This window comes from Ranitomeya variabilis, chromosome 1, assembly GCF_051348905.1.
Source record: "Ranitomeya variabilis isolate aRanVar5 chromosome 1, aRanVar5.hap1, whole genome shotgun sequence".
Taxonomy (NCBI): Eukaryota; Metazoa; Chordata; class Amphibia; order Anura; family Dendrobatidae; genus Ranitomeya; species Ranitomeya variabilis.
The window spans coordinates 722,312,326-722,333,487 of record NC_135232.1 but is presented as its reverse complement, the minus strand read 5'-3'; the positions used below and the strand labels follow the sequence as shown (position 1 = coordinate 722,333,487).

Genomic DNA, 21,162 nt, shown 5'->3' with positions numbered 1-21,162 from the left:
TGCATTATCCCTGTACTGTGACATCACTGTGTGCATTATCCCTGTACTGTGACATCACTGTGAGCATTATCCCTGTACTGTGTCATCACTGTGTGCATTATCCATGTACTGTGTCATCACTGTGTGCATTATCCCTGTACTGTCATCACTGTGTGCATTATCCCTGTACTGTGACATCACTGTGTGCATTATCCCTGTACTGTGTCATCACTGTGTGCATTATCCCTGTACTGTGTCATCACTGTGTGCATTATCCCGGTACTGTGACATCACTGTGTGCATTATCCCGGTACTGTGACATCACTGTGTGCATTATCCCTGTACTGTGTCATCACTGTGTGCATTATCCCTGTACTGTGTCATCACTGTGTGCATTATCCCTGTACTGTGACATCACTGTGTGCATTATCCCTGTACTGTGACATCACTGTGTGCATTATCCCTGTACTGTGACATCACTGTGTGCATTGTCCCTCTACTCTGATTTCTCCATTCTATCTATATGCTCCCAAACACATTAGATAAGTCTGTTGATTTTGACACCTAATAAACATCACACAAAAAAGTCAGTATCTGTGTTTGCCAACACCCAGACACAGTATTAGGCCTCTCATCATGTACCCATTATAGTCTATGGGGGATGTTTACAAGTTTACTTTTTTCTGCTCTCATGGATGATAAGTGATAATACAAGTCTTCTGGTGCATAAGAGCTGGGCTGCTGGGTTATCGCCCTCTTCCTTCTACCAGTTTCTCATTTTCTTCCTTTTGTCTCCATAATTAGACTAATCAGAAGGCTAATAACGCTGAGGAGTCGCCTGATGTAGCGCCGGCGGCTGATAATGGCCATGCACTGGCTTGTTGTTACTCAGTGTTCCAGAGCAGCTGAAGGCCCGAGCAGCGGACGAGCAGTAGGACCCAGGAGGCGGCGGCGGCTGCGGCTGTAGTTTGCTCCGAACAGTGACAACACTGAGCTGTTTCCGAGAGTCCGGGCTGGTGATGGCTGCAGTCTGCACGGAGCCCGCACACTGAGCCGCTCCAGGATGGCCGGGGTGGGCCTGGGACTATAAGCTGACCCCGAAAAGAAGCGGCGGATGCAGGCAGGACCCTCCACTCAGCAAGGAGCACAAGGTAAGGAACCGGGCGGCAGCCCCCTCCTGTCCAGAGACCTTCCCATACTGAGCCCGGTGGGCTGTATCCTCCCAGTGCTGGAGATCACCACCCTGGAGACATTGTGTCACCCCACACACCCTCCTGACATTGTGTCCCCCCCCCCACACCCTGGTGACATTGTGTCCCCCCCCCACACCCTGGTGACATTGTGTCCCCCCCACACCCTGGAGACATTGTGTCCCCCCCCACACCCTGGAGACATTGTGTCCCCCCCCACACCCTGGTGACATTGTGTCCCCCCCCCACACCCTGGAGACATTGTGTCCCCCCCCCCCACACCCTGGTGACATTGTGTCCCCCCCCCCCACACCCTGGAGACATTGTGTCCCCCCCCACACCCTGGTGACATTGTGTCCCCCCCCCACACCCTGGTGACATTGTGTCCCCCCCCACACCCTGGAGACATTGTGTCCCCCCCCCCACACCCTGGAGACATTGTGTCCCCCCCCACACCCTGGTGACATTGTGTCCCCCCCCCCCCACACCCTGGTGACATTGTGTCCCCCCCCCCCACACCCTGGAGACATTGTGTCCCCCCCCACACCCTGGAGACATTGTGTCCCCCCCCCACACCCTGGTGACATTGTGTCCCCCCCCCACACCCTGGTGACATTGTGTCCCCCCCCCACACCCTGGTGACATTGTATCACTGTGAGCATGCTGTAGATAGTGTCCTTATATAATCAGTACCATGCGATTGCTACATTGCCCAGTCCTGTGTCGCCCCATGCACCCTGCTGACATCTCCACAATAAGCAGTACAGCCGACCACGTAGTTGTCAGCTCCATAGAGAGATACATTGTACCACCTCCCCCTTGTCCTGTATACATCACTCTGTGAGGACCCCCTAACACTGACCAGCCGGGTGACTGCCTCCTTCTTCTGTGCATACAAGTCTATATAAGGAGACCATGTATCAGTGGTGTACCAGCCTGGTGACATGGTATCAGCCTTCGCAATGATACGATGTATGGGTTGTATATGAGCACAGGACATAAACCCCTCGTATACCCCGGATGCCGCCCACACAGCGTCTGTACATCTTGTAATATATATATATATATGTGTGTAGAGGTGTTTGGCTGCGGCTTCTGTACTATGGCTTTTTCTCCGTGTCCTTGCACAGCGTCTGTTTCTTTATTGTTGCATTGTTCACTTAGTGGCAGATAAGTTTTTGCGAGAAAACCTTCACTGTAGGGGAAAACAAAATGGCAGTGTGTGCGTGTCAGCAGCCGTCCGCTTCCTGTTGACAATCACTCTGAGAATTTCATGCAGCAACAAGCTGGAGCCGATAGTGTCCGCCGCTGTTTGTGCTCTAGACGTTGCTCTCCCCTCCGCTCGCCCAGAGGGCCGCGGCTTTACGTTATACATTTCCTGAGGCGGTAACGGACCAGCTGTGCCAGTGCTGCAGGCAATGTGCGGCTGCCCACAGGTGGAGGTGGCAGAGGGTGGTCATCCTGTGACATGACGCTGTGGCCGGCGGCTCTTCTTGCACTTTTGACACGCTGCGATTCCCCGCTGATTTTTCCGCATGTACACAACAATTCTTAATTTCCCATTGACTAACATTGCTTGTGCACTACACTGCGGATTTGATGCAATTCCGTGCGTCCAAAAACACTGCAGTAACGCATCAAAATCCGCAACGTGTGCACATAGCCTTCAGGTTAGGGCTACACGGAAACATCAAATCATGAGACAAAAATGCTTCCAATTATCTGTGACAGGCAGATGACTATTTTGGGTACAATTTGTCTGTGAGACGCATGAAATGAAGACTTTGCGTCACCTTTTAATCTCTAAAACAACCACTGTTTCAGCACAGTCGGACTTAGAGATGAGTAAGTCGATTCGCATGATCCTGGTCTGTCGGCCACTTTGGTAAGGTGATATCCCGGCAGGTAAGAGGTGGCTCTGACCGGCCATCACTAGGCTACTGATGTGGCCGCCGGCCCTGGATCCCCGAATCGCTCTGCTCACCCCTCAGTTGCACACAGGTTCTGTATCCTAGAGAAGTCGCTTGCATCTTGCGCTCTGCGACTAAATATCCGTCCAGCTCGGATTCTTTGCCCCAATCATCACATGTAATAACGCCAAGAGTCATTGCAGTGTCGCAATACAACCTTGTGCTCCAGAGACCAAAGTCGCCATTCAGATGTGACCTAAGGATAAGAGGCGATTATATCTGTACGGCGAGCCTCATTTACAGCACCACTCATCAGTGATGTGCAACCGGCGGTATCGTCCACATTCCCACCGTAGCGCCACAGGCTTCTCGCTCCTCGCCGTGCAGTGAGGGCACGGTCTGTTTAAATGGAACTTTGTTACTTTTGCTGCTGATGACGTAGATCAGAGCTAAGATTTTCTCGCCTCATCACCGGAGCAGCTGAAGAGTCTGCTCTATAAATGGCTGATGTGAACAGGCGCCGAGATCCCGTCACTTTCCTCAAGGCACAAGAGGGCGCCGACCTGAGTCACTGTGATCCGCGCGGCATTGCCTGCAGCCGCCCATCCCTGGCATCTAGGTGCCACTCCTGGGTATACGGGCTATCCGCACAGACAGGATTGCACGGCCAGATCTGCAGAAGAAAGAGCGCAGAAACTTCAGTGTGTCATCTGTTACTGCACTGTAGGGACCCCCCTAGTGTCAGTGTAGGGACGACGCAGACCCCCCTAGTGTCAGTGTAGGGACGACGCAGACCCCGGTAGTGTCAGTGTAGGGACAGCGCAGACCCCTCTAGCGTCAGGGTAAGGACAGCGCAGACCCCCCCTAGTGTCAGTGTAGGGACAGCGCAGACCCCTCTAGCGTCAGGGTAAGGACAGTGCAGACCCCCCCTAGTGTCAGTGTAGAGACGGCGCAGATCCCCCTATTGTCAGTGTAGCGACGGCGCAGACCCCCCTAGTGTCAGTGTAGGGACTGCGCAGACCCCTTTAGTGTCACTGTAGGGACGGCGCAGACCCCTCTAGTGTCAGCTATTACATACTAAGGTGGTCTTATACAGAGATGTCCGACTGCATAATTTATGAGGGGCTGGACACCTGGTGTCAAACCAAAAACTATACTAATTATAGGTCCAAGAATTTATAGTATATCACAATTAACCTATACTCATAAGACATATATATAACAATACCTATTTTATTGATTAAATGAATCCATAAACACAACCACAAACATAACACTACAAACAATCGTGCTCTCTATGAATATAGCCCTATCAAGGGGCCCTAGATGCCTACTGCCTAACAGCGGAGGTTGGCACCCTATACACAATCGAGATTGGCGCCCCCACTCAACGTCGGCTTACCCTAATTCTCCTGTTGATGCCCTATATATGTGTCACATTCGGGCGCCCTATTGTACAACAGGAAATAATTGGGTAAAGATAGATTATCAGCCGATATAGCCCATAAGAATATTGGGCAAAAAATACCTTTGACAGGGTGAGAGACACAAATATACAAAGTGCAAAAACAGTGCAAAACTAAAGTGCTGTAGTGAACAAAAAGTCCTTGCTAGACTGCTCCCTATAGTCTCAAATCCTGCCTTGCCGCGGGGGTTGGCACCCTACTGTTCAGCGGAACTGGCGCCCCCACTCCACGTCGGCTATCCCTTAATATTCCCTATGGATAGCTGATAAGGGTTGGCAGGAAAGAAAATGTCTTGTTGCTAAATTGATATGTCATAATGTAAAGACCAAACTGCTAACAAGACTACAAAATGAATTGATAAACCCACACGCTAGTTATCATATACATTAGATATATATCACAAGCTTAGTGAATATATATATATATATATATATATATATATATATATATATATATATTATATACGAAATGCCATAATATACCTCATACTCTGATGTCATATATCATTAGAGGTCTTTATATTTGACTATTGCCATAGTAACCTATAGTCAATCAATATCTGCATATTAATCTGCAGTGGACTAGCAATGTGTACATGACATAATAGGACTAAGCAGTTAGCAAGGAAGAGATACTCATCGTTCAGAGGATGTCATAATGCGCCTCAACGCGTTTCACCAACAGGATCATCAGGAGGCTTTGATGCAATGGATGTGTTGAGTGGGGGCGCCAATCTCGATTGTGTATAGGGTGCCAACCTCCGCTGCTAGGCAGTAGGCATCTAGGGCCCCTTGATAGGGCTATATTCATAGAGAGCACGATTGTTTGTAGTGTTATGTTTGTGGTTGTGTTTATGGCTTCATTTAATCAATAAAATAGGTATTATTATATATATGTCTTATGAGTATAGGTTAATTGGGCTGGACACCTGGCCTGGGTGCAGGTTGGAGCACCGCTACACAGGGCTGTGGAGTCAGTAAGCCAAACCTCCGACTCCCCAATTTCCCTGACTTCACGACTCCGACTCCATAGCCCCGGTCACTACTGACATGGACATAAAGGGCAGCACAGATTCACCTCCACTAAAGGCCGAGATCCTGAGATGAGGAACAGAACAGACATTTATAGGACATTTCATAACTTTCCCACATTCTTCAGCACATCCTGCATTGTGCTACTGCACCCAATGTATATATATGATAGGAGTATACCATTTCATACCGACCCCACATCCCTGCCGTTACGTCCTGCCAGCTCGGGCTCCACCTTTAGCAGCTTTGTCACAATCGCACAGTGTGAAGCGGGGCCGATGACGTGGCGCTCCACCACGCACAGATCACATTACTCTACTGTGAGATATTTTTGGGCTGTCGGAGAGAAGAGCTGAAAATATTGCCAAGGAGTTTGTACTGATGTGAGCGGCTTGGATACAGCAGCTAATGAAGGGATTAGGTACACGGCTCAGCAGACAGTATCACACAGGATAGGATTAGATACACAGCCCAGAGGAAAGTATCACACAGGATAGGATTAGATACACGGCTCAGCAGACAGGATCACACAGGCTAGGATAAGATGCACAGCTCAGCAGACAGTATCACACAGGATAGGATTAGATACACGGCCCAGCAGACGGTATCACACAGGATAGGATTAGATACACAGCCCAGAGGAAAGTATCACACAGGAGAGGATTAGATGCACAGCTCAGCAGACAGTATCACACAGGATAGGATTAGATACATGGCTCAGCAGACAGTATCACACAGGATAGGATTAGATACACGGCTCAGCAGACAGTATCACACAGGATAGGATTAGATACACGGCTCAGCAGACAGTATCACACAGGATAGGATTAGATACACGGCCCAGCAGACGGTATCACACAGGATAGGATTAGATACACAGCCCAGAGGAAAGTATCACACAGGATAGGATTAGATACACGGCTCAGCAGACAGGATCACACAGGCTAGGATTAGATGCACAGCTCAGCAGACAGTATCACACAGGATAGGATTAGATACACGCTCAGCAGACAGTATCACACAGGAGAGGATTAGATACACAGCTCAGCAGACAGTATCACACAGGATAGGATTAGATACACGGCCCAGCAGACAGTATCACACAGGATAGGATTAGATACACGCTCAGCAGACAGTATCACACAGGATAGGATTAGATACACACCTCAGCAGACAGTATCACACGGGATAGGATTAGATACACACCTCAGCAGACAGTATCACACGGGATAGGATTAGATACACAGCTCAGCAGACAGTATCACACAGGATAGGATTAGATACACAGCTCACCAGACAGTATCACACAGGATAGGATTAGATACACGGCTCAGCAGTCAGTATCACACAGGATAGGGTTAGATACACGGCTCAGCAGACAGTATCACACAGGATAGTATTAGATACACGGCTCAGCAGACAGTATCACACAGGAGAGGATTAGATACACGGCTCAGCAGACAGTATCACACAGGATAGGATTAGATGCACTGCTCAGCAGACAGTATCACACAGGATAGGATTAGATGCACGGCTCAGCAGACAGTATCACACAGGATAGGATTAGATACACGGCTCAGCAGACAGTATCACATAGGATAGGATTAGATACACGGCTCAGCAGACAGTATCACACATGGGGGGGATTAGATGCACAGCTCAGCAGACAGTATCACACAGGATAGGATTAGATACACAGCCCAGAGGAAAGTATCACACAGGATAGGATTAGATACACGGCTCAGCAGACAGTATCATACAGGATAGGATTAGATACACAGCTCAGCAGACAGTATCATACAGGATAGTATTAGATACACAGCTCAGCAGACAGGATCACACATGGGGGGGATTAGATGCACAGCTCAGCAGACAGTATCACACAGGATAGGATTAGATACATGGCTCAGCAGACAGTATCACACAGGATAGGATTAGATACACGGCTCAGCAGACAGTATCACACAGGATAGGATTAGATACACGGCTCAGCAGACAGTATCACACAGGATAGGATTAGATACATGGCTCAGCAGACAGTATCACACAGGATAGGATTAGATACACGGCTCAGCAGACAGTATCACACAGGATAGGATTAGATACACGGCTCAGACATTATATTTTGCAGGGTTGGGTCACGCAGGGGACGAGATCTCGGGGCGCTCCGGTTCTAGGCTCGTCGCCCTCATGTTCTCGCCGGCCACTGCCTGACACCAGTAAACAATCTCCTCATTGGCTGCAAAATTTAGACACAGGAAGTGGCAGCTTCTAAACCTGATAAGTGGGGACTGGTCGCCATGGGAACAAGGAGCTGGCTGCGGCTGCCTGCCGTCCTTTAACCCTTGCCGGGCTGCACACGGCTTCTCACTTCTCGGGGGGTAATGCACGTTTCTGCAGTCACACAGTCGGTGTCCGCTGGTAGATATGGAGCCTGTCGGTGCGGGACTACATGTGTCACCCGGCTCCTGTATGCAGCAGTCGCATGTGATCCATCCATATACACAGTCCGGAGAGAACGTTATCGGTATAGTAAAATACTTTGCGCTTCCATTGTAGGGATCTGTACTCACTCGGCTGCAGCTGAGGTAGGCACAGGAAGTGGTATTACTGGAATGTCCAAGCAAGTTTATTATATATTTATATATATTTATGCTTACAGCTTTAATAAACTCCTTGTCTGCATTTATGGATTTGACTCTTCTATATCTCCACATATACCAGTCAGTCTCCTTCCCCCTCTGGCAGCTGTGAATATGTTTCATCGTAAATTTTCCAGGCATTGTCCCGCCTTCTTTCACAGCTGTAAATAAAGTCTCAGGTAAGATCTCCAGTGAGTTTCCTTCCCTCTCTGGCAGCTGTGAATCTAGACCCAGTACATTCTCCAATCCTGGCCCTTCCTCTGCTGGCAACTGTAAATATAGTCCCTGGTAAGTTCCCCAGCCATTGCTATTCCTTCTCTGGCAGCTTGAAATCTAGTTCTGAACAACTTTTCATTGTCCTTTTGCTTGTAGCTACAAATATAGTCCCCAGTAAACTATGCAGTCATTGCCCTTCCCCTCCTGGCAGCTGTAAATATAGTCCCCAGTAAGGTCTGTTTCAAATAGATAATAATACAATGTAGTCTGGAGCGGTACAAATGTAGATATTGCTTACTCATCCTCGGCTGTGTCCTTCTCGGCTCTGATGTATACTGCCGTGATGCTGCAAGGACGACTCTTCCCTGACAGGTGGGCAACCTTTTATATAGGCTCATTAGGTGGACGTACACATTGCTATACACTCCGGACACCAGGAGGCGCCATTCCATAAGTAAAGGTCAGAACCTCATGAGATCATTTTATAGCAGCAAGTAAATGGCAAATGCTAATATTTCATCATGTTTAACATTTACATGTGGAACGGCAGGAAATGGGCATCGATAACAAGTTATTAATTTATAGCCTCATTCTTTTATTATCGTCAGTGTCATTGGCATTAAATAAGAGAGAACAGAGAAAGTCTGTACGATGAATTTTAATAATACCGTAGTTTGAATCTTAGAATCTGTACAGAAACTTTCTATTGAATCTGTGCAAATGGTGACAAGCGGGAAACTGAACAAAACATCACCCTAATATTCAGATAAGTGCATTATGGGTAATCTGTGTCCAGAGAGAGGAGGGTCTCAGCACAGCAGAATAGTGAGTGCAGCTCTGGGGTATAATAATACAGGATGTTACTCAGGATCAGTAATGTATGTACAGTGGGTACGGAAAGTATTTAGACCCCTTTAAATTTTTGATTCTTTGTTTTATTGCAGCCATTTGGTAAATTTAAAAAGTTCATTATTTTCTCATTAATGTACACTCTGCACCTCATCTTGACTGAACAAAACAGAAATGTAGAAATTTTTGCAAATTAAAAAAGAAAAACTGAAATATCACATGCTCATAAGTATTCAGACCCTTTGCTCAGTATTGAGTAGAAGCCCCCTTTTGAGCTAGTACAGCCATGAGTCTTCTTGGGAATGATGCAACAAGTTTGTCACACCTGGATTTGGGGATCCTCTGCCATTCTTCCTTGCAGATCCTCTCCAGTTCCGTCAGGTTGGATGGTGAACATTGATGGACAGCCATTTTCAGGTCTCTCCAGAGATGCTCAATTGGGTTTAGGTCAGGGCTCTGGCTGGGCCAGTCAAGAATGGCCGCAGAGTTGTTCTGAAGCCACTCCTTTGTTATTTTAGCTGTGTGCTTAGGGCCATTGTCTTGTTGGAAGGTGAACCTTCAGCCAAGTCTGAGTTCCAGATCAGTCTGGAAGAGGTTTTCATCCAGGATATCTCTGCACTTGGCCGCATTCATGTTTCCTTCAATGACAACCAGTCATCCTGTCCCTGCAGCTGAAAAACACTCCCATAGTATGATGCTGCCACCACCACCATGTTTCCCTGGTGGGATTGTATTGGGCAGGTGATGATCAGTGCCTGGTTTTCTCCACACATACCACTTAGAATTATCACCAAAAGGTCTATCTTCCTCTCATCAGACCAGAGAATCTTATTTCTCATAGTCTGGGAGCCTTCATGTGTTTTTTTAGCAAACTCTATGTGGGCTTTCATATGTCTTGCACTGAGGAGAGGCTTCCACTCTACTATAAAGGCCCGACTGGTGGAGGGCTGCAGTGATAGTTGACTTTGTGGAACTTTCTCCCGTCTCCCTACTGCATCTCTGTAGCTCAGCCACAGTGATCTTTGGGTTCTTCTTTACTTCCCCCACGACTGCACAGTTTGGCTGGACGGCCAGGTCTAGCAAGACTTCTGGTGGTCCCAAACTTCTTCCATTTAAGGATTATGGAGGCCACTGTGCTCTTAGGAACCTTAAGTACTGCAGAAATTCTGTTGTAACCTTGGCCAGATCTTTGCCTTGCCACAATTCTGTCTCTGAGCTCCTTGGCCAGTTCCTTTGACCTCATGGTTCTCATTTGGTCTGATATGCACTATGCGCTGTGAGGTCTTATATAGACAGGTGTGTGACTTTCCAAATCAAGTCCTATCAGTTTAATTAAACACAGCTGGACTCCAATGAAGGCGTAGAACCATCTCAAGGAGGATCACAAGGAAAAGGACAGTGTGTAACTAAAGGTACCTTCACACTGAGCAACTTTCCAACGGTAACGATAGCGATCCGTGACGTTGCAGTGTCCTGAATAGCGATATCGTTGTGTTTGACACGCAGCAGCGATCAGGATCCCGCTGTGATATCGTTGGTCGGAGCTAGAAGTCCAGAACTTTATTTCGCAGGGCTGCGCTTAGTAACCCAATGTTTACCCTGGTTACCATTGTAAATGTAAAAAAAAAAAACCACTACATACTTACATTCCGGTGTCTGTCACGTCCCGAGTCGCCGCCAGCTTCCCGCACTGACTGTGAGCGCCGGCCGTAAAGTAAAAGCAGAGCACAGCCGTGACGTCACCGCTGTGCTGTGCTTTACGGCCGGCACTGACAGTCAGTGCGGGAAGCCGCCAGCGAGGGACGTGACAGACACCGGAATGTAAGTATGTAGTGTTTTTTTTTTCTTCTTACATTTACAATGGTAACCAGGGTAAACATCGGGTTACTAAGCGCGGCCCTGCGCTTAGTAACCCGATGTTTACCCTGGTTACCCGGGGACTTCGGCATCGTTGGTCGCTGGAGAGCTGTCTGTGTGACAGCTCTCCAGCGACCACAGAACGACTTACCAACGATCATGGCCAGGTCGTATCGCTGGTCGTGATCGTTCGTAAATCGTTTAATGTAACGGTGCCCTTAAATATGAGTGTCTGAGCAAAGGGTCTGAATACTTATGACCATGTGATATTTCAGTTTTTCTTTTTTATTAAATTTGCAAAAATTTCTACATTTCTAGCGGTTTTTCAGTCAAGATGGGGTGCAGAGTGTACATTAATCAGAAAAAAATAACTTTTTTGAATTTACCAAATGGCTGCAATTAAAGAGAGTGAAAAATTTAAAGGGGTCTGAATACTTTCTGTACCCACTGTACATTGACTGAACCAGCAGAATAGTGAGTGCAGCTCTGGATTATAAGGGTTTGTGCACACGTTGCGGATTTGCCTGCAAAGCAGTTTTCCATCCGGTTTACAGTAACATTTAAACCTATGGAAAACAAAATCCGCAGTGCACATGCTGCAGAAAATTCTGCGTGGAAACTCTGCGGTTTATTTTCCGCAGCATGTCAATTCTTTGTGCAGATTCCACAGCGTTTTACACCTGCTCCTCAATAGGAATCCGTAGGTGGTGAAATCCGCGGTAATCCGCAGGATTTTTCAAAAACTGAGCGGAAAAATACTCACAGAAATCCGCAACGTGGGCACATAGCCTTATATCTGATCTGGATCAGTAGTAGGATTCTGGATGTCGGGGGTACACGACGTTCCTCTCTTCGCTCAGTTGTGTTTTCTGTGGATTGTAGCTTTTCTGGATTTCTCTGCTCTGTCTCCTCTTTATCTTGTTTATTCTCCTTGGACTGAGCAGTTTTGGGTTTGTGTCTCCGCTGGTGATCATCAGACATAACACCGCAGTTATTATGACCTCACACATTCCTGTATGGAGACTGTTGTGACCTTGACTGAACCCCAGAGCCTCAATATCATCATCATTTGGGATGTAATAACATTCCATTTATGTGAGGAGGTGATCGTGCCCCCCACAAACCATTCCCTGGCTGCTGCGCAATGGGGTTTGTCTGCTCACCACCAGATTCCTACATAAAGTTGTACTGTTTTTACAGGGTTTATTAATAATCTGGTTAGACATTGAATGATGGGAGATAAGTGCATTCTGGATCCATAAATGCTGAGCTACAATCAGTAAGAATGATGGGGGCTGTCATCCATATAGATATAGCGGCAATAAGACTGGAAATGATTAAAGTTGTAATTAGTGTTTTGGATTCATACATAGTGGTGAGATCGCAAAGGATAATGGAGGTTGTAGTCTGTTCTGTAGTCATTCATAGGGTTTTGGAATGAGAGGATGGTGAGAGTTGTAGTCTGTGTGCTGCATTCCTGCATGCACTGGTGTACTTATGGAGTGGAGCTGGAGTTGTTGTGTATGTTAAACATAATGCTAGAAAGGTATATAAATAAGGGATTGAGAGTGTGAACATATAACCCTTAAAAAATGCATTTATTTAGACAATTATAAAATTAGCACCAAAAAAAACCCCAAGTGCTCAAAAACTGTGATGGACTAACCTCCTGCCCCCAGGAATATCCACACATGAGGAAGCCCTACGTGTCCACTGTCATCCCTACCTGCCCGCGCTCCACGATGGGATGGCTGTCCCTCACTCACCCTGCAGGCCCTGTGCTGATATATATGCAGGGAGCCTAGACCAGACAGTGAACAACTAGGCTAGAGGTGGGGACCTGTGGCAGGTAGGGAGGACAGAGGACACGTAGGGTTTCCTAGGCCATGGGTGGTCACCTGGCCTGGCCTAGCCCTTTCTGTCCCCCTGCCATCCACAGGCCTTGTACCCCCGGCCTGCGGGAAGCAGGAGGACACAACACAGTGGCTCTCTTTTTGAATATGCTGTATGTTTTACTGTACAAGGCTAAGTTCACGCTTGCCTTTGGCTGGTCTGCGTATGCCTCTGTACCTCTTCCCTTAAGCTCCGCCTACTTCCGCATGTGTCCTGCGTACCTATCTTTAATATTGGGTAAGCAGGGACATGCGTTGTGTGCGGATGCTTCCTCATGCGGCGTTTTGACATGCCCGCCGACCGCAACATGTTGCATTTTCTTGCGGTCGGTGGGCACATCAAAACGCCGCATACGAACGCATCCGCATACAATGCATGTCCCTGCGTACCCAATGTTAAAGATAGGTACACAGAATGCTTGCGGAAGTAGGCGGAGCTTAACGGAGGAAGTACACAGCCATACGCAGACCAGCCAAAGACCAGACCAGACCAGCCAAAGTGTGAACTTAGCCTAAGGCATCTATAATATAAGGGTAAGTTCACACAGGGCGTTTTTGCTGCTTTTTTTTTTTTCTGCAGCAAAACCTGATCCTCTTGGCAGGAAAGAAGCTGCGTCAAAAACGCAGGTTTAGGTGCTATTTTGGTGCGTTTTTTTTTTTTTTGGTGCATTTTTTTTCGCTTTGTCCATGCTAATGTCCTTGGATTTTCAGCAGCAAAAACGCAGCAAATAATGATACCTGCGTTTTTGCTTCGTTTTTTTTCAACACCCATTCAAGTCAATATGTGAAAAAACGCAGCAAAAACGCTGAAAGAAGTGACCTGCTCTATGTCCAAAAAAACGCAGCAAAGCACAAAATACTGATCAAACAAAAAAACAATGTGTGTGCATGAGATTTCTGAAATCTCATAGGCTTTGCTGGTACTGTGAAAAGCAGCTAAAAATTAGCATAAAAAAGCAGCAAAAACACCCAGTGTGAACATACCCTAATGCTAGGAGCGTCACTCTGTTCGAAGCCTTTATAGACTGCGCAAGCACGACGCACGAGTGCAGTCTGGACCCCACAGAGTTATGCATCCTGGGATGAGGATTGTGGCCCACGAGGGTGATGAGAGCACCACATGACAGGATGGGTGCGCAAGATGGGCGCACATGACAGGAATGGGGTGCAGGATGGGAGCACATGACAGGATGATGGCACAGAAAGAGAGTAGCACATGACAAGATGGAGGCGCACAAAACAGGATGAGGGTGCAAGATGGGGGCTGCACATGACAAGATGGGGGCTGCACATGACAGGATGGGGATGCAGGATGGGAGCACCACATGACAGGATGGGGATGCAGGATGAGAGCACCACATGACAGGATGGGGGCGCAGAATTGGAGTAGCACATACCAGGATGGGGGAAGCCATACCAGAATGGAGGCGCAGGATGGGAGCAGCACATGACAGTATGGGGGTGCAAGATGGGAGCACCACATGACAGGATTGGGGGGCAGGATGGGAGCACGTGACAGGATGAGGGCACTGGAAGAGAGTAGCACATGACAAGATGGAGGCGCACAAAACAGGATGAGGGCGCAGGATGGGGGCTGCACATGACAGGAAGGGGGCGCAGGATGGGAGCAGCATATGACAAGATTAGGGCGCAGGATGGGAGCAGCACATACCAGGATGGAGACCATATACCAATATAAATTCTCGCCACTCGGGCGTAGAACGGGTTCAATAGCTAGCATGATATATCTGAGCAGTCATACATGAAATACATTTTCTATATTATCAGTTAGTCCATCACAATTTTTGTGCACTTTTCTTGTTTTTTTCTTATGGTGTTAATTTTATAATTATCTAAATAAACACATTTTTTAAGGGTTATATGTTCACACGTATGTGAAACATACAGAATCAGTGAGGATGGCGGGAGTTGTAGTCTGTGCTGCAGGTTGAGTGCAGGCCTCGTTCCATCATGTCTGCGCTCAGTCCGGATTTCCTGTCAGGTGCTTTTCCCAGGAGTATTTCTGAGCAGAAATTGCCTGTACATAAATGTGAGAGGAAGTGCGTGGACTCAGACTCCGGAGCTGCGCTCTTTGCTGCCTCATCTGGCTCCTTTTCTCTACATCTGTGACCAGCAGCTTCTCCTCGCACTCATACTTGTCTATTGAACTGAGGATACTTTGGTATTTTTATGTGATGACCCATTGTAACAGACAATCAGCTGTGCCTGTATAGCTTCAACCAGAATGAGATATTAAAGTGTGAAGAAAATAAGTCTGAGTTGTGACCTCCCTCCAGCTCCAGGCCACCTCTCCTCCACCCCTCATCCTCCTCTCCTTCGCCCTTCGTCCTCCTCTCCTCCGCCCTTTGTCCTCCTCTCCTCCGCCCTTTGTCCTCCTCTCCTCCGCCCTTTGTCCTCCTCTCCTCCGCCCCTCGTCCTCCTCTCCTCCGCCCCTCGTCCTCCTCTCCTCTGCCCCTCGTCCTCCTCTCCTCTGCCCCTCGTCCTCCTCTCGTCCTCCTCTCCTCCGCCCCTCGTCCTCCTCTCCTCCGCCCCTCGTCCTCCTCTCCTCCGCCCCTCGTCCTCCTCTCCTCCGCCCCTCGTCCTCCTCTCCTCCGCCCCTCGTCCTCCTCTCCTCCGCCCCTCGTCCTCCTCTCCTCCGCCCCTCGTCCTCCTCTCCTCCGCCCCTCGTCCTCCTCTCCTCCGCCCCTCGTCCTCCTCTCCTCCGCCCCTCGTCCTCCTCTCCTCCGCCCCTCGTCCTCCTCTCCTCCGCCCCTCGTCCTCCTCTCCTCCGCCCCTCGTCCTCCTCTCCTCCGCCCCTCGTCCTCCTCTCCTCCGCCCCTCGTCCTCCTCTCCTCCGCCCCTCGTCCTCCGCCCCTCGTCCTCCTCTCCTCCGCCCCTCGTCCTCCTCTCCTCCGCCCCTCGTCCTCCTCTCCTCCGCCCCTCGTCCTCCTCTCCTCCGCCCCTCGTCCTCCTCTCCTCCGCCCCTCGTCCTCCTCTCCTCCGCCCCTCGTCCTCCTCTCCTCCGCCCCTCCTCTCCTCCGCCCCTCCTCTCCTCCGCCCCTCCTCTCCTCCGCCCCTCCTCTCCTCCGCCCCTCGTCCTCCTCTCCTCCGCCCCTCGTCCTCCTCTCCTCCGCCCCTCGTCCTCCTCTCCTCCGCCCCTCGTCCTCTTCTCCTCCGCCCCTCGTCCTCTTCTCCTCCGCCTCTCGTCCTCCTCTCCTCCGCCCCTCGTCCTCCTCTCCTCCGCCCCTCGTCCTCCTCTCCTCCGCCCCTCGTCCTCTTCTCCTCCGCCCCTCGTCCTCTTCTCCTCCGCCCTTCGTCCTCTTCTCCTCCGCCCTTCGTCCTCTTCTCCTCTTCTCCTCCGCCCTTCGTCCTCTTCTCCTCCGCCCTTCGTCCTCTTCTCCTCCGCCCTTCGTCCTCTTCTCCTCCGCCCTTCGTCCTCTTCTCCTCCGCCCTTCGTCCTCTTCTCCTCCGCCCTTCGTCCTCTTCTCCTCCGCCCCTCGTCCTCTTCTCCTCCGCCTCTCGTCCTCCTCTCCTCCGCCCCTCGTCCTCCTCTCCTCCGCCCCTCGTCCTCCTCTCCTCCGCCCCTCGTCCTCTTCTCCTCCGCCCCTCGTCCTCTTCTCCTCCGCCCTTCGTCCTCTTCTCCTCCGCCCTTCGTCCTCTTCTCCTCTTCTCCTCCGCCCTTCGTCCTCTTCTCCTCCGCCCTTCGTCCTCTTCTCCTCCGCCCTTCGTCCTCTTCTCCTCCGCCCTTCGTCCTCTTCTCCTCCGCCCTTCGTCCTCTTCTCCTCCGCCCTTCGTCCTCTTCTCCTCCGCCCTTCGTCCTCTTCTCCTCCGCCCTTCGTCCTCTTCTCCTCCGCCCTTCGTCCTCTTCTCCTCCGCCCCTCGTCCTCTTCTCCTCCGCCCCTCGTCCTCCTCTCCTCCGCCCCTCGTCTTCCTCTCGTCTGCCCCTTCCGCCCAGGGCCACCATTACTGCCCTGACTGGCATATGGGGCCCGTTGACCAGAGGGGGTCCGCATCGGGCCCCGTCTCTTCTGGTCATCAGGCCCCAGTTGCAGGATTCTGCCGGTGCAGAAACTGAACCTGCATCCGAGACGCAGGTTCAGTTAAACTCTATTATCATTCTTGCCCCCCGTGTCTCCATTCTTGCCCCCCGTGTCTCCATTCTTGCCCCCCGTGTCTCCATTCTTGCCCCCCGTGTCTCCATTCTTGCCCCCCGTGTCTCCATTCTTGCCCCCCGTGTCTCCATTCTTGCCCCCCGTGTCTCCATTCTTGCCCCCGTGTCTCCATTCTTGCCCCCTGTGTCTCCATTCTTGCCCTCTTTGCCCCCTGTGTCTCCATTCTTGCCCCTTTGTCTCCATTCTTGCCGCCCTGCCGATCTCAATAAAATAAAAAAACGTTCTCCTTACGTTGCCGCACTCCTGCGGCAAAGTTTTTTCCACGCAGTTCAAGCGCGCACTCGCAGGCAAATAGTCGAGCCCGCACGGCAATAGAGTTTAACTGAAGCCACTGGGGCCTGATGACCAGAAAAGAGGGGGACCGATGCTGGCCCCCTCTGGTCATCGGGCCCCATACGCCAGTCATGGCAGTAATGCCCTGCTCACAATGGACCGAATGGCAAAAATTGCTGTGGAGATGGATGCGGACTAGTGATAAGCGAACGTGCTCAGATAATGTGTTGCGGCTGTTAGACACAACACAAGCGGGGATTACCTAACAAACAGGCTATCTAACAGCCGCGGGGACTCGAATATAATAGCCGAGCACATTCGCTCCTCACTAATGCGGACCCTTATCACTCATCATCAGCTTAGATACATCAGAAGCGCAGACAGCATCACACATAATAGAATTAGATGCACGGCTTGGCACACAGTATAGGATTGGATACAACCGTTAGGATCACATACGTCTGGTGCTCAGGACAGGTATCTGATGTGTATGGTGAGGTCAGTGTCTGGACGTTCCCTCCTGTACAGACGCATGAGCAGATTTCCTTGTTACTTTCTCCCTTTGGACTTGTTCTCATCTGACCAAAGTTCTGTCTGCAGCTTCAATGTTCTCTGTAATCTGCAGCCCAGGGGAATCCTGGGAAATATGGCGACTGCACACGTACAGGAGGGATGGAGCGATGCTCCCCGGATAGGAGACGGCTCTGCTCCAGGTTCTGCAGCACTGGCACCGTGCAATTATTAGGGAGCTGGTTAAGCGTCTAAACCGCCAATTGTGTAATTTGACAAAGAAAATAGTCACACAGCTCTGTATACTGACACGTAACTCCTCACCTGCCAGATAGCATAGCGCACACTGAACTACTGTACCATCATCTGTCACCTGATGAGCAGATGCATATTCCCAGTGATGTGACCTCTGACCTATGGTGATGGATAGGAGGCATTCTCAGTGATGTCACCACTCATCTCTAGTGATGGATAGGAGGCATTCCCAGTGATGTCACCGCTGATCTCTAGTGATGGATAGGAGGCATTCTCAGTGATGTCACCGCTGATCTCTAGTGATGGATAGGAGGCATTCTCAGTGATGTCACTGCTGATCTCTAGTGATGGATAGGAGGCATTCTCAGTGATGTCACTGCTGATCTCTAGTGATGGATAGGAGGCATTCTCAGTGATGTCACCGCTGATCTCTAGTGATGGATAGGAGGCATTCTCAGTGATGTCACCTCTGATCTCTAGTGATGGATAGGAGGCATTCTCAGTGATGTCACCGCTGATCTCTAGTGATGGATAGGAGGCATTCTCAGTGATGTCACCACTCATCTCTAGTGATGGATAGGAGGCATTCTCAGTGATGTCACCGCTGATCTCTAGTGATGGATAGGTGGCATTCTCAGTGATGTCACCGCTGATCTCTAGTGATGGATAGGAGACATTCTCAGTGATGTCACCGCTGATCTCTAGTGATGGATAGGAGGCATTCTCAGTGATGTCACCGCTGATCTCTAGTGATGGATAGGAGGCATTCTCAGTGATGTCACCGCTGATCTCTAGTGATGGATAGGAGGCATTCTCAGTGATGTCACTGCTGATCTCTAGTGATGGATAGGAGGCATTCTCAGTGATGTCACCGCTGATCTCTAGTGATGGATAGGCGGCATTCTCAGTGATGTCACCGCTGATCTCTAGTGATGGATAGGAGGCATTCTCAGTGATGTCACAGCTGATCTCTAGTGATGGATAGGAGGCATTCTCAGTGATGTCACCGCTGATCTCTAGTGATGGATAGGAGGCATTCTCAGTGATGTCACAGCTGATCTCTAGTGATGGATAGGAGACATTCTCAGTGATGTCACAGCTGATCTCTAGTGATGGATAGGAGGCATTCTCAGTGATGTCACCGCTGATCACTAGTGATGGATAGGAGGCATTCTCAGTGATGTCACCGATGATCTCTAGTGATGGATAGGAGGCATTCTCAGTGATGTCACCGATGATCTCTAGTGATGGATAGGAGGCATTCTCAGTGATGTCACCGCTGATCTCTAGTGATGGATAGGAGGCATTCTCAGTGATGTCACTGCTGATCTCTAGTGATGGATAGGAGGCATTCTCAGTGATGTCACCGCTGATCTCTAGTGATGGATAGGAGGCATTCTCAGTGATGTCACCGCTGATCTCTAGTGATGGATAGGAGGCATTCTCAGTGATGTCACAGCTGATCTCTAGTGATGGATAGGAGACATTCTCAGTGATGTCACAGCTGATCTCTAGTGATGGATAGGAGGCATTCTCAGTGATGTCACCGCTGATCACTAGTGATGGATAGGAGGCATTCTCAGTGATGTCACCGATGGTATCTAGTGATGGATAGGAGGCATTCTCAGTGATGTCACCGATGATCTCTAGTGATGGATAGGAGGCATTCTCAGTGATGTCACCGCTGATCTCTAGTGATGGATAGGAGGCATTCTCAGTGATGTCACGGCTGATCTCTAGTGATGGATAGGAGGCATTCTCAGTGATGTCACCGCTGATCTCTAGTGATGGATAGGCGGCATTCTCAGTGATGTCACCTCTGATCTCTAGTGATGGATAGGGGGCATTCTCAGTGATGTCACCGCTGATCTCTGGTGATGGATAGGAGGCATTCTCAGTGATGTCACCTCTGATCTCTAGTGATGGATAGGAGGCATTCTCAGTGATGTCACCTCTGATCTCTAGTGATGGATAGGAGGCATTCTCAGTGATGTCACCGCTGATCTCTGGTGATGGGTGTGCGGCGGTCTCAGTGATGTCATGGCTGATGGTTCGTCCTATAGTTCCAGTGGCCACTTATTATGTAGCATAAGAAAAAAATACAACTTTTCAGTCTTTTCCATCGATCCGGTGATCAGTGGTGATTGGTGTCCTCCGGGCTCCGGCCACCTCAGATGTTCAGCAGCAGAATTTCTTTCCCGGAAGGACAGTCGTCATTTGCTTTCCATTGTGCAGTGACTGGGATATAATGGTGGGATACGATGTATCTGTGGGGACCGGCCGGTGACGCAGGGACATTGTATCCTTGCAGTGCGGGGAGGATGCGCTGCGTCCTGACTCCATACAGTCCCGCTTCCTGCCTTCGCTATGTAGCCTATAAACGCCGGTTGTTAGGGGAAGCTTGTTTGTTGCTTAGCAACCCTGGCTAGGAAAAATAGATTTCCCTTCACTGCTACTGGAAGGATTTGCTGTAACTGGGGGTTTGCTGGGAATTGCAGATTACATTACTACAATTCGCCCCACCTGTAATATTTATTTCTGTCTGTGAGAGATGGGAGCAGACGGGGACTCGTGCGAGCGCCTGGGGCGACCTCTGCATTGTTCCCCCGAGACCTGGGGAAATGGGGCATTTGCCAAGGATTGTAGTTCAAATATTTGCGTTTAATATATTGTAGAATTGTGATTTATTTATTTACCACCGTCCATCCACCATGCTGAGCACTGCAGCACAATTGTGAACACTCTTTTGCTATAAAGTGGTCCCATAGTAATTTTCAAGGAATAATAATTAGATTCTCTACGTGGGGGCGAACCCCAGAATGTTATTTTAAACAAGTTGGCCCATCATAATTATCGTCTATCCACAGGGGCCGACCTCTGAGACCCTCACGGATCCCCAGAGCCCCCCTGTGTGTACGAT

The 21,162-nt window shown here is 49.6% G+C and overlaps 1 protein-coding gene across 4 annotated transcripts in view; it reads left to right on the top strand.

Moving 5' to 3' along the window:
* Window positions 1-788: 788 nt before the first annotated feature.
* Window positions 789-21,162, top strand: part of FOXN3 (forkhead box N3) — a 149,875-nt gene continuing 129,501 nt past the window's right edge. Inside the window, exon 1 of one of the 4 annotated variants that reach the window (XM_077267610.1) lies at window positions 789-1,130. The gene's annotated coding sequence lies outside the window, so the exon portion shown is untranslated. Of the gene's footprint in view, window positions 1,131-8,080; window positions 8,104-21,162 lie in introns of those variants that run through there. The other 3 variants (XM_077267590.1, XM_077267608.1, XM_077267597.1) reach the window with 3 other exon arrangements.